Source organism: Phascolarctos cinereus, unplaced genomic scaffold (assembly GCF_003287225.1).
Source record: "Phascolarctos cinereus isolate Bilbo 61053 unplaced genomic scaffold, phaCin_HiC Scaffold_4;HRSCAF=312, whole genome shotgun sequence".
NCBI classification, from domain to species: Eukaryota; Metazoa; Chordata; class Mammalia; order Diprotodontia; family Phascolarctidae; genus Phascolarctos; species Phascolarctos cinereus.
This window is the reverse complement of record NW_027555847.1, coordinates 196,632,077-196,646,540: the sequence shown is the minus strand read 5'-3', so window position 1 is coordinate 196,646,540 and position 14,464 is coordinate 196,632,077. Positions and strand designations below refer to the sequence as shown.

The window sequence follows — 14,464 nt, the reverse complement described above, 5'->3', positions numbered from 1 at the left end:
GTAAACAATAGGTACTTTAGGGTCTGAAGTTCTAAATATTTGGTTGGTAACTCCCAAACAAATCCACCTAGTGCTTCTAAAATGACTTGTTGTTGTTACTGTTGTTCATTCATTTCAGTCCTGTCCAACTCTTTGTAATCCCATTTGGGATTTTCTTGGCAGAGATAGTAGAGTGGTTTGCTACTTCCTCCTCTAATTCATTTTACAGCTGAGGAAACTAAGGCAGACAGGGTTAAGTAATTGCCCAGAGTCACATAGCTCTGAGGCCAGATTTGAAATCACAAAAGTGAGCCTTCCTGGCTGCAGGCCCAGCACACTGCACCACCTCAGTGGATAGAGCACTGGGCCTGCAGTCAGGAAGTCCTGAGTTCAAATGTGGCCTCAGATACTCACCAGCTGTGTGGTCCTTGGCAAGTCACTTAACACTGCCTCAATTTCCTCAACTATAAAATGAACTGGAAAAGGAAATGGCAAACTGCTCCACTATCTCTGCCAAGAAAACCCCAGTTAGGGTCATGAAGAATCAGACATGACTGAAAAATGACTAACATAAAAAAGAAAAAGACTTAGTAGTACTTCTTAAAATATATAAAGATTCATGATGACCATGGAATATATTGGGTACACAACATACAGAAGCAAATGGATCTTAACATTCAATAAACTAAGACCTCAGCTACTATTCACTAGTCAAGAAAAATTCTTAAGAAAACTGGAAGGCAGTATGGTAGAAATTAAGTTTGAAGACTTCCCATGACATACCTAAATAAACTCCAAATAGATACAAGACTTAGATAAAAATAGACACATTGTGAGCAAATAAGAAAATCAAGGAAGAAATTAACTTTCAGATTTATGGAGAAGGGAAAAATTTATCACCAAACAAGATATAGAAAGGACCAAAGAATATGAAACAATTTTGAGTACGTAAAATTTTAAAATTTTTGAACAAATGAAATCAAAGTAGCTAAAATTAAAAGGGAAACAGTTAACTGAGGAAAAAAATCTTTTTTTTTCATTAATTTATTTTTAGTTTTCAACATTCACTTCCATAAGCTTTTGAGTTTTAAATTTTCTCCCCCTCCCTCCCTACTTCTTTCCCCAAGGCAGCATGCAATCTGATGTAGGCTGTACATATACATTCCTATTAAGCATATTTTCACATTAGTCATGTTGTAAAAAAGAATTAGGATCAATAGGAGGAACCACAAGAAAGAAGAAACAAAACAAAACAGAAGAGGAAAAAAAAGAGCAAATAGTATGCTTCTATCTGCATTCAAACTCATATGGATAATATTTTCCATCATGAGACTTTTGGAGATGTCTTAGATCCTTGCATTGCTGAGAAGAGCTAAGTCTATCAAAGTTAGTCATCGCACGGTTACTGTGTACAACATTCTTTTTGTTTTGCTCACTTCACTCAGCATCAGTCCATACAAGAGTTGCCAGGTTTTTCTGAAGTCTACTTGCCCATCATTTCTTAGGAGAAAAAAAAAATCTTTCCAGTAAGTTTCTGGGCTAAAGAGTCATTTCCAAGACATATAAGGAATTGCTTCAAATTCATAAGAATAAGGGCCATTCTACAATTAATAAATGATCAAAGGATATGAATAGACATTTTTCCAAGAAAAAATTCTAGCTATCAGTCATCATTTTTTAAATGCTACAAATAATTAGTAATTAGAGAAACACAAATTAAAGCAATTATGTGATTCTACTTTGTACTTATCAAATTAACAACATTCCAAAAAAGTGGAAAATGACAAATTCTGAAAGGACTGCAGAAAAATAGGAATATTGATGGGCTGTAGGCAGAGCTATGAATTAGTTCAGTAATTCTGGGAGGCAATTTGGAACTATGTCCAAAATATTACTCACTCATACTTACCCTTTGATCCAAAGATATCACTATTAAGCCTATACCCAAAGAGATAAAAGAAAGTAGAAAAAGACCCTCATGTATAAAAATATCTATAAAACTCTTTCTGTAGTGGCAAAGAACTGGAAACTAAGGAAGTGACTATTGAGAATGGATGAATAAATTATCATAATTCCAATATAATGGAATTATATTCTACCATAAGAAATGATGAAAGGGAAAGTTTCAGAAAAGAAAAAAATACTGGTAAAAAAAATCTTATATGAATAGATGCAGAGTAAAGTCAGCAGAACCAAGAGAACAATTCATGTACAATGAAAGTTATGGAGACAAATATGAAAGACATAAGAAGTTAGATCAATAGGAGACAAATTGGGATTCTAGAAGACCAATATTGATATGTGCCACCCATCTCCTAATAGCAAGATGAAGAATGAGACATATATTTATGAAAATGACTAATGCAACATCCTGTTTTGCTTGATAATACATTTTTGTTATAAGGCTGATTTTTTTTCTTCTTTCTAAATGCAAGCAAGGAGGAAGGTGGAAAGAAAGAAAATAAATCCATATTAATTGGAAAGACTAGGAAATGCAATTTTAAAATAGTTTCTATTGCTAAAACAGAAACAGAGATCCAAACTGGGTTATCACTATATTATTAGAAAGGCAGCATGGGATAGTGTACATAATATAGGACTTGAAGTGAGGAAGACCTGGGTTTGAATATCACCTCGTATTCTTAGTATTTGTGTGATCCTTGGAAAGCCATTTAACTTCTGTTGTTCTTAGTTTTCTCATCTGTAACATGAAAAAATAACAGTACCCAATTTCCAGAGTTACTGCAAGATTCAAATGTAAAGCACTTTGCAAACTTTAGACATCATATAAATGTTTGTTATTGTTATAGTATTATAAGGAAATTCCATTTGAAAACGCTCCATGCCTATGTTAAATCACAGCTTTAGCACTCCAATTACAGATGTCTACAAACTATTCTGCAGGCTATTATTATGTTTCTTTGTACTAGAAATCCTAAGTTTTTTTCATTGAATTTAGAAACCAATGATTGTGTCACACAAATGCAAGCTGTGTGTTTCTAGTAGACAGCTATATTGAGGGAGGAGCAATTGAGATGCACTGTAATGTGCTTGTGTTTTAATATAAATATTGTTTATTAATCCTGACAGTTTAAATAGATCAATAACAACACGAAGGAGCAGCATGCACTCAGGGTAAACACCTTCTGTAGAACATAAACTTCAGTCTTTCTGCCTTGATGTTTAGAAGTACCTTGAGAGACATTTATGGTTCCACACACACTCTTTTATGATGCCCTTATTGATTAAGTGGTGGATGCCTCCTGGTCCCAAGACATGGCTGACTATTTTTCAATTAAAATGAAGGGACATCTTGTTTGTTGCAGGTTCATTTCAAGCAGTTGGAGTGTGGGGACCTGGGAGATGCTACTGCCTATGACGTGTTGGAATTATCATGATCAACTACCCTGTTTTGGATTTCACCCAGTGGCCAAGGGCTTTGCATGGTAGACAACAAGGACTGGACTTTTAAAAACAGGAAAACAGGTAAGACTCAGAGAATCAATCTAATTATTTATCACCAGCACCCTGAGTGTCTGTGGGCTGTCAGATGTATTGCATAATGCACATTTTTTTTATTTGTTTCCAGGTTCTGTAGAAAGGTGCTCCCTTAGCTGGAATATTTTAGGCAAATCTGTATTATTATTATAATTGAGTCTTTTTCCTCTCTAGAGGAGAAAGAGGCTATTTAAAGATACATGAAAGAAGTAATAGGAATATTGGCTTAAAAGAGTAATCTGAAACTCCAAAGTACCCTTTGCAGGTGAATTTTCTTTTAAACTTTGTAATATTACCTGTCAAGTATTTCTCAAACTGTGCAAAAGTAAGCATTTTATGAAACATGAGCTAAATAATTCAATAGTTTCTTTAAGATAAATAACAACACATTGACTATTTTATTTGTTTAAAGATAGTGATTTGTGAAAATTGTGCAAATTGAATTACAGTTTTTAAATGGTAATGTCTGTAAAGATTATAGCCTACCTATCCTATACTGTTATTAATTTATTAAAATAATTTCTGCTTTTTTCTGTAGCATTCTATTCTTGGCAATTATTTCTTTTATGATCATAGTGTTACTTCTTTCTCCATAAAAAAGTAATTGTTTTATTAATTGTAGACAGGAAGAAAAATTTCATTTTCTACGTTCTCTACTCTTGTGAACATCCTTGCTCTTCTCGAATATTAGACTTCCCACAGGAAGACATGAATAAAGCCAGTGTTAGAAATACTTAATTCAACTGCTGCTGTAAAGAAAATAAAGCAAAATCAACTCATTGAGCTGTCCTAGTCCTGGAACCTATTAAATTATTTCTATTTCTGTTGGCAAGATTTTCTTAACATGAAAAGTTCCTCCATTCATCCTATATTTGGCAGGAAATGCCTCTTCAAGTGAATGGTTCTGAGATAAATCAGTATCTACCATAGGAAGAGGGGATGAAAGAGAAAAATCACAAATAAAACTTAAGCATCCAAATGACTATTCATCTTAGGATATTCTTTACAACAAAGCTAGGGCACAGGAGGGCTGGAGAGGGTTAGAGGAGGAATGGAGCAGGAAGGCATTATCAATCTACTGTCTGCTCTAAGAATTGAGGTTGGATAGACTAGGAAATTAGCTGACAAAAAAAAAGACTTCTAAGCTGTTCACTCTCTCTTTTTTTTTGGTAGAAAAAATGTCCCATTTTGGATATGTGTTGGCTAATTATCCTATTTTCTCAGGGGTGTCGGTCAGTGGGTTAGTGAGGGAGCAAAATTTTGTCTCTTCCTCTGCTCCAAAGATTTATGCTTTGGTATCTTTGAGCATTGCAATTGTTTAAGAAGGTGAAAGAAAGATGAAAGGAATGAATAAGAGAGTAATCCATGTAATTGCTCTCTTGACTTGTTCTCATAGAAATAGAATACTGTTTTTCAATGCCTTGTTTGTATTCTTGAAACATGTCAGAACCTATGAGGTCATCTCTTGCACAGGCAGTCATGATGAGTACATAATAAACAAATGTACCAAGACATGTTCATGCCTAAATTTCTGATTTAAGTATTAAGAGTCCCTGAGTCATTCTTTAGACTCTAAAGTATTCTTTAGGTATGATAAACAGGCAAGCATTCACTTAGTTTCCTTATTTCATATGTAACAGTCCTTTTATTGCTCAAGTATTAGAGTATCTTGTATCTTGAAGATGGGCCAGGAGAGAATAAACCCCGATATACTCATTCAGACAAATGGGAGGAAACCATTCTAAGCTGGTCATTTTTTAAAATTATAGAACATTTTAAAAAAAGAAATATAATTATATAATTTTCAAGAAATTATAGTAAATGGATACTAGGTAACAAAGTGTTGACTAGCAGAAGCCATTGGAATGCTTTCATGAATAGTTGAAAAGATATGTAATTAGCATACAAATTTTTGCATATAAAGGAGAACATTTAAAATGTTTGAAAATTGCTTATTGCCTTAAGTTGTATAAACTTCTGCTCCCATATATAATTATTTTGACTATTTAAAAATCCCTTCTCCTATTAGGTGAATTTTAAGGTGAATATTAGGTAAATAATTATTTTGACTATTTAAAAATCCCTTCTTTTATTAAATGAATTTCTTCTCTCTCAACCTCAAGCAGCACACTCAATTGTAAATAAACTCAAGGTAAATGGACAGTTTTAATAACAGCTTTATATGTAGCACAGTGACATGGATAAGCAGTTAAAGAAAAAAACCAAATATTTCCAAAGGCATACTCCTGCTGCAAAATGGGATAAATAGCTTTTTCTCCCTCACCTCTTATTTTCTTTCCTCTGGGTCAGAGGGGAAACAAGAAGTAAATGATCACACATGAAAGGGGAGTTGAGCAGTAGTTGTCTTATTGACTTCTGGGAAGAAGGAAAAGCTAGAGAAGAGTCCTGGATGCTTGCCAATATGGACTCTTTTTTGATCTGTCCACATGTGTACCAAGGCTTCTCTAAGGAAGTCTGTTTTCATGCCAGCAAAACCAGAAGATTATGCTGCTAGCTTATTCCTCTTCCTGTATCAGTCCTTTGGTGTCTTAAAGGAAATGTCTCTTATGCCAGGGTTCCACATAAATTGGACCACAGGATTTAGATCCAAAAAGAACCTTACAGAAAATATTGTCCAATTCCTTAATTTTATATATGTGAAAACTTAGGTACAGAGAAAGGAAGTGACTTCCCAAGATCACCTAGTTACTCTAAATTTGAAACTCTTTTATTTCAGTTAAGTTTACCAAAGAAATGTTCATGTTGTTCTAATTATAATGAACCTAGATTAGAAATCAAAAATTGATATTATCGTCAGTAGGACTACAAGTATCATTTCATCTCCATACACCTCATTTAGATCAGAAATGTCAAACACAGGGCTATCCTGCAATATTCTCCAGTGCCACAAGAATTGTATTAACATGTAATTGGAAAATATTAAACAAAAGGGGCAGCTAGGTGGCTTAGTGGATAGAGTACTGGCCCTGGAGAACCTGAGCTCAAATCCGGCTTCAGACCAAACACTTGACACTTACTAGCCTGGTGACCCTGGGCAAGTCACTTAACCCCAGTTGCTTAAAAATAAAAAAAAGAAAGAAAATATTTAACAAAATAAACAAAAATGCAATAAAACAGATACTATTACATTTTAAAACTAAGTCAATATGCAGCCCACAGGGAGCCTTATATACAGATTAATAGGACCTTTTTCTATTTAAGTTTGATACCACTGCAGGAGATTTTCTCTGAATTCCCTTCTAGGCCTGATACTCAATGATTCTATGATTTTTGAGAAATTATGAAATAGAGTAATTGGGTTTTTAAAAATAAGTAACCACATAACTTTGCATAAGTGCATTTATATAGACTTGCTTTTATACATCTCTTCTCTTTGTAGGATAAGACAAGTTTATTTTTACTTTATTTTTTCTCTTAATCAGTGATTTCATCTGTATGATAAATCCCTGATGGGAAAACTCTACCCCTCTTTTTTCAATTTTTAAAATTTATTTTATTTTCAATTCAGAGGACAAAACAAGCATTTCTATAACACGGTACAATAAAATGTGACTGCACATGAAACTACATATCTACCATGTACAACTTGCTATTCCCTCCAAGTATTCAACAAAGTTATCGTGTCACTTTTTTTCCTTTTTTCTTTCCCTCCCCCTCCCTTGGGGAATGCTTATGACAAGGAGATCAGCCAGCAGACTATTGTGATAGTCCAGGTGTGAAGTGATAAGGGCCTGCCCCAGGGTTCTGACACTGTCAGAAGAAAGAAGGGGGCATATGTCAGAGATTTTATGAAATTGGAAACAATAGGACTAGACTACTGATTGGAGCAAGTGAGGAGTCAAAGATGACAGCTGTATTTCAAGGGTGGGTGACTGAGAGATTGGTGGTACACTTGACAGTAATAGAGGAGTATAGAAGGAGAAAGAGTTTCAGGCAATGAATTCAGTTTTGGACTTCTTGAGTTTCAGATGGATGCAAGTCTGAAAGTCAGGACAGAGGTTAGGGCTTGATAAATAGATCTGGAAATCACTGTCATAGAGATGCCAACTGAACCCCTGGGAGCTCATGAGATTGCCATGGGAAATAGTATGGAAGGAGAAGAGAAGAGTGTTCAGGACACAGCCCGGTAGTATACCAATCTTTAGCATGTATAGACAAGGTAATTGCTGTGGAGATTTCTTAAATCTTTAAAAGACTTTTTTAGTATTTGCAATGTTGTTGCTATGTAAATTGTTCTTCTGGTTCTGCTTACTTCACTCTGCTTCAGTTTACAAAATTCTACCCAGGTTTCTCTGAAACCATCTTTTGTTTATTTCTTTCTTTTTTTTCTTTTCCTTTCTTTTTTTTGGTTAGGCAGTGGAGTTAAGTGACTTGCCCAGCGTCACACAGCTAGTAAGTGTTATGTGTCTAAGGCCGGATTTGAATTCAGGTCCTCCTGAATCCAGGGCCAGTGCTCTATCCACTGCGCCACCTCATGGCCCCTTCTGTGTATCTCTTATGACGCAATAGTATTCCATTACATTCATATTCTATAATTAACTCAGTGATTGCCCAACTGATTACTTTCTTCAAATAAATTTATTTTGGAGTTATTTGTTTTTCTTGTACTATCAATAATAAAAGAACACAGTGTGGTGTAGAGGCTTACTTTAGAGCCAGGAACTCCTGCTCCTCATCTAAGTCACTTAATTACTATATTCCTGAAGCAGCTCTCTTAAGACTTCATTATATTAAAAGAGGAAATTGAAATTCACCTGGAAATTGCAGGGATCCCCATCAATTAGAGAATGATTGAACAAGTTGTGGTATATGGTTGTGATGGAATGCTACTGTGACAGTGAGTTCAACAATCTTAGAAAGGCATGGAAAAACTCACAAAATAATGAAGAGTGAAGTGAGCAAAACCAAGAGAACATTATATGCAGAAACAGCAATATTGTTTTAAGAATGTCTTTGAACTACTAAGTCATTTTGACTATTATGAATATAAAAATTAAAAATAAAGGGTGTATGAAGAAAGAAACTTATCTGCAGTTCTGAGTTAAGCACCTCTCTGTCAGGAAGTGAAATACATGCTTTTTCTTTATTCATTCAGCAGTTAAGATTTACTAGACACTGTATTAAGCACTACATATACAAAGCAAATAAACACTTGTTTGTATTCTTGAAACATGTCAGAACTTATGAGGTCATCTCTTGCACAGGTAATCATGATGAGTACATAATGAACAAATGTACCAAAATACGTTCATGTCTAAATTTCTGATTTAAGTATTACGAGTCCCTCAGTCTTAATGAGAAAGAACTGAGAGATGTAAGTATGTATAGAATAATTTTACATATATATGTACACACACATAGATGTGCGTGAGTGTATGTATGTGTGTGTGTGTGTGTGTGTGTGTGTGTGTGTGTGTGTGTATAATAGTAGCCATCTCTTGGTAAACTCCAGTCTACCTTCCACTCAGTCGCCAAATCGATCTTCCCAAAGCACAGGTCTGATCATGCCATTTCCTTATTCAGTCAACCCCACTAGGTCCCTATTACCTCCAGAATCAAATATAATATCCTTTGATTTGCCTTTTGAAACCAACCATAACCTGACTTCTTTCTACCTTATCAGTCTTCTTATACTTTAACAACCTCTTACCCTGAATACTACCAGCAATACTCTTTGATCCAGTGGTTCTGGCCTCCTTGCTTTTTCTTCACACATGATACTCAATCATCTCTCCACTCATGATTTCCTTGGCTGTCTCCCATGCTCAGAACTCTGTCCCTTTTGTCTCTGCATCCTAATTTCCCTTGCTTCTTTCACATCTCTGCTAAAATCCCACCTTCTTCAAAAAGTTTTCCTGGTTCTCCTTAATGTTAGTGCCTTCTCTCTTTCCTCTGATATATCATTAACTTAACCATGTGTTTGTAGACATATACACAAGCACACAAACACAGAGAGAATAAATGTTATGTATTAAAATACATATATGTATATATATATATGTTACTCAGGGTAAATATATGCACATGCATATGCTCATGCACACATACATGAGCCCCTTGAGGGTATTAACTGTTGTTTATTTTCTTTGTATACCTAGTGCTTAATAGAATGCCTAGGATATGTGTCTTAAGCACTGAATGACTAAAGAATAAACATGTTATTCACTTCCTGACAGAGAAATGCTTAACTCAGAGTATAGGAAAAAAAATCTTTTTCGGACATGGCTAACATGGGGATTTGTTTTGTTTAACTGTGCATATTTGTTACAAATGTTTTATTTTGTTCTGCAATAATGGAGGTAGGAGGAAAAGAAAAAAGATTTTTGTTCATTTAAAAAAAATCACTTAAATCTATCAAGCAACAGGAATGTACTAAATGACTACTGCGTGCCAAGAACTGGGTTCTGTGTTTCATTCTGGGCATAAAAGGCTGAAAATAAAATGGTTTTCACACTCAAAAAGCTTAAATTCTATCAGGGGACATAAAAAATACATACAAATAGAGAGAGAATAAATATATACACACTGTATACAAAGTAAATGTGAGGAGGTGTTTTGTTTTGTTTTAAAGAAGGCTTAGTATCTTTTGAGGTGGAGTGAATAAGAGAAGGTCTCATATAGGAGAAAAATCTTTGATCTGAGCTTTGAATTAAACTAGGGATTTTAAAAGGCAGAATTAAGGCAATTATAGATAAGTTTTTGAGAGAAAAAAAGCGCCAGAAAAATCCACTTATTAGTATCCATTTCTGTACCTACTCAGGGATGTGTTTATATTTTTTTTTCAAATTCTATATATTTTCATTGGATCAGGTTGATTATCATATACAGATGGAACACATAGATGACGAGTTAGTTTTATTCTGTCACATATTTCCACTTTTAAAAAAATTGTTCCAACTGCAGGCTATGTATATTTCCATAGTCTAACTTTTAAAAAGAAAAAGAGAAATTGCATCATGCAGTTTTACTGTGTATGTGAATATTTAACTAATTCATTTTAGTTTCTCATTGTTTGAATGGCAGTGGTATTTTTTTTTTAAGTAGAGATAGAAGCTAAGGTCTTGGTAAAGTTAAAGATATGTCATAGCTTCCCAATTCTGGTTTTCAAAAGTTTTAGCACCTAGCCATAAAAATGCAGATCAGTCCTGAACTTGGAAGAATTTTGCCTCTTAGAACATATTAAAATAAAGACTTTGCCTACCTTCAGATCACACTAATTTAGGCTGATGAACAAAAGCAATATTAAGCTATACAGGTAGGATATTACCAGGAAATTTTCACAGCACTTTAGATAATACTGTAACCTGTGGTGTTATTCTGCAATCATCAAGGTGGGACTCAAAAAATTTAATTTTAAATAAAACCTATGTGTTTATAGGTCATAATATTTCTGTGTAATTCGTTTCATACTGCAGGAAAAATAGGAGTTTCTGCAACTGAAGATGTTTTAGGGGCATCCTCCAATCTGATCCAACAAGTATTTATTAAGCACTTACTATGTGCAGTGAGTTGGAGGGTACAAAAACAAAAAAAAAGTAGTCTTTACTCTTAAGGAGTTTAGCTTGTATTTGGAAAGGTACAACATATAAACAGATACACATGATAATTTGAGAAGGAATGTGGAAAGGCTAAAAAGTAGCAGGATCAAGAAAGAATTCTGGTTCAAAATGGCATATGAGATGAGTTTTGTTACAGCAGACAGTGAGGAGGTGCTTCTTCCAGTGTGGGTGTCAAACTATACCAAGGCTTCTTCAAGAATTTTCTGAAAATGAAGTCCTCAGCCCTAAGAGGTAATTGAAACAGTTAATTGTGTTTTATAGAATCTGGTCATGTATCTGATGGAATAACATTGAAGATTTTTACACAGGTGGTTTTTTTTTTGAATTCCTGTCCACATAATAGACCTAAAGTACTCAGCCTATCTGTACCACATGGTTCAAAAGAAAAAACAATCTTAATGGATATTTGATTGAAATGAAGTCTTAAATCTAGCTCTGGAAATTTGTACTTCAGTTAAGACAAGGGCAGCTGCTCTGCCACTTTATTTCCCTTTTGAGACTTTTATCTCTCTGGCTTTATCCATCTCCCCATCATTTTATCATCTCGTCAATCACTGTGTTTCAATCCTTGTGAACATAGATTGAGATAGAAGGAAAATTTTTACGACTAGGAAAAAGATACGCCCAACTTGGTTTGCTCTGCTTACTTAAAAACTAAATAAGTAACTCCACTGAAGATACAGCTTGGCATCAAATGTGGTATGCATTTGCTCAAAAGAATAGGGAACTCTTTAAGACTAGAGAAAATAAGAGGAAAAAGAAAACTGGGGAAAATATATTAAGAATCAAAATGAACTTTGGCATAACCTCTATAAGTTTAACCCCCAGATAAACCAGGACAAGTTATTGTAACTGCTCTGTTGAGAAAATTGATCATTGAGAATAGCAGGATTCAGTCCATTAACTTTATTGAGTGCAATCATTATTACAAGCTTCCCTGGTAAACTGCCAAAGTTCATTCATTCTATGTGATTGAAGCTTTTATTTTCAGAAAGGTTATTTGGGCCAAATATAAGCATATTGATAAGCTAGAGAGTGTCCAGAGAAAGATAACCAGAATAGTGAAGAGCCAGGTTGAAAGAATGGGAATGTTAATCCTGAAGGAGACAAGTAGGAAAGTAGTGGGGGGAGGGGAATGAAATGAGAGAACAAGGAAGGGAGTAGTGATCATCAGATATTTGAATAGCTGCGATCTGAAAGACAGATAGACTTTTAGTTCACTGTGGTCGCAGAGAGCAGAATGGGAGACCAATTGATGTAAACTTCAAAGAAGCAAATATAGGATAAATGTGAGGAGGGGTGCTGTGAGCCTCAAATGAGGTAATGGATGTAAGGTATTTGACAGTACTATACAAATGCTAGTTATTATTCTTATTGTTATTTTTAGTCTACAGGCACCATCTCCAATCCAGTAATGACTTCATTCATTAAGCCTTCTACTGCTCTCCAGCTGAGTTCTAGCAATGTTTATAGAAAAATAGAGGGATGTGCTTGTAAATGTTTAACCACCTGGCTCTCCTGAGAGGAAAAAATTTGTGCACACACTTTTCAGTTTAATCTGAAGGAGACACTTTTGTAAGTCTAAACAATCAACAAAACAATAAATCAAACTTTAATTTGTAGAGATTACCATTTTCTGAGAAGTAAATGCTCACACAAAAAATTTTAACAATTGACTGGGAGTTGTAGCTGCCTCTTGACAGCCAATTGTTATATCAGTATCAAGACATGGCAGCTAACTTCCTAAAAATTAGAACTATCCAAAAGTAACAGGCTACATGAGGAGTTACTGAGTAAGCCTCATTTGGTGATCTTCAAGGAAAGTCTAGATGACCACTTCTCAGAAAAGGTTCTAAAGATTATTCTTTTTCCAAGTACAGATTGGATTGGATAGCTACTGAGATACTTTGTAAACTTTTTTTTTCCAAGTGGAGAAAAGATACTCTTTGGTTTGTACCTATATACATTAAATAAACGTGAACAAAGAAAGCTAATGTTACACCAAATATTTAGGAGTAAAGAAGCCTCCACATGCATAGCTCACTGTGCAAATCCATCTCTATTTTCTGACTTCTTGGGCAATAGTAGAATTTTAGGGATCTGGAATGACTTACCCATATAAAAACCCAAAAAATTTTGTTTGAATACTCCACTGATAAGGAACTGGTGAGCTCACAATTTAGCCCATTCCATGAGATTTGGGGATTGTTTTAATTGTTAGAGGGTTCTTTCTTATGTAAAACAAATTTTCTACAATCCTCAACACTAATTAATGTCACTAACAAGATGCTGTATGGCCTGCTAAAGAATTAATCAATCAGAGGTATGAGCAGGGCCTAGATACCGCTACTGAACCAGTCAATCAAATTAATAAGTTATGTGAAAACAAGCCTCAGTCAATTTGGGAGAAATGGAGTGCTTTTTGAGCCATTAGATGAAATCAGATTAAGTAAATAGAAAATGTATTGGGATTGGTTGAAGAATTAGATATATACCTCTAGGCATATTCACAGGTAGAGAAGGGAATTTAGTAGTTACTTCAAGAATCAAGCTTCAAGGGCAAGCTAGGTCATGCCATGTACTTGGAGTGAGGCCCTGGAGTCGGGAAGACTGGAGGTTCAAATCTAGCCTCAGATACTTAGTAGTTTTGTGACCTTGGGCAAGTCACTTAACCTTGATTGCCTCAAAAGAAAAAAAAGTCAAGCTTCAGGAAATATGTAAAGGAGTTAGATTCATGTTTTGAAACCAGAGTACAGTAAGGTGGAGAGGAAGTGAGCTTATTGGGTTACTGCTAGAACCCTAACTGGAGAAGTAGTAAAATACCTTCTACCACAGTAATAATTGAAGTGGATTCTGGGAGAGTTAACTTAGAGGGCATGCTACATTTATACTGCCTTACAACTCATTCATTTTAATTCTGTTCCTATACAGAACAACCCTAGCCCTTTTTCCATGAGAAGTTCATGTTAGTAATTGAAAATAGCATTGATAGCCTTCCTAAATATTCTCTTCTCTGTGCTAAATATCTCCTCACTACACCACTTCTTCAAAAGGCATAGTTTCAAGTCTGCTTATTATCCTAGTTGTGCAGTTTATCCCTCAAATAAAATAAAGTTTTGAATGCGTTAGCAGCTCAATGTTTCGTTATCCAAAGTTACTGTCACCCTGTCAGGATTACATGAGTTTTATGGTTTCTTGCCTAACAATATTCTTGCCTTTGAATAGTTTTCTTTTTTAATGCTACATGGAATTGTATTATCTTTGGTGAAAATAAGGGATAACAAAGGAATCAATCACTGGAATTTTTTGCCATACTGACAGGATTTCTTATGTGTCTCTTATAAGGGACAAAGTGGCAAGATGTGATTTGTTTCATAGAATCTATTCAGATATCAAGGTACCGTGAT

General features: G+C 34.8%; 1 long non-coding RNA gene across 1 annotated transcript in view; it reads left to right on the top strand.

The window, feature by feature from the left end:
• The window catches only part of LOC144456655 (uncharacterized), a 770,782-nt gene extending 767,323 nt beyond the window's left edge, over positions 1 to 3,459 (top strand). Inside the window, exon 4 of the long non-coding RNA XR_013485663.1 lies at positions 3,306 to 3,459. This is a non-coding gene — a long non-coding RNA (uncharacterized LOC144456655). The remainder of the gene's footprint in view (positions 1 to 3,305) is intronic.
• Positions 3,460 to 14,464: the final 11,005 nt, after the last annotated feature.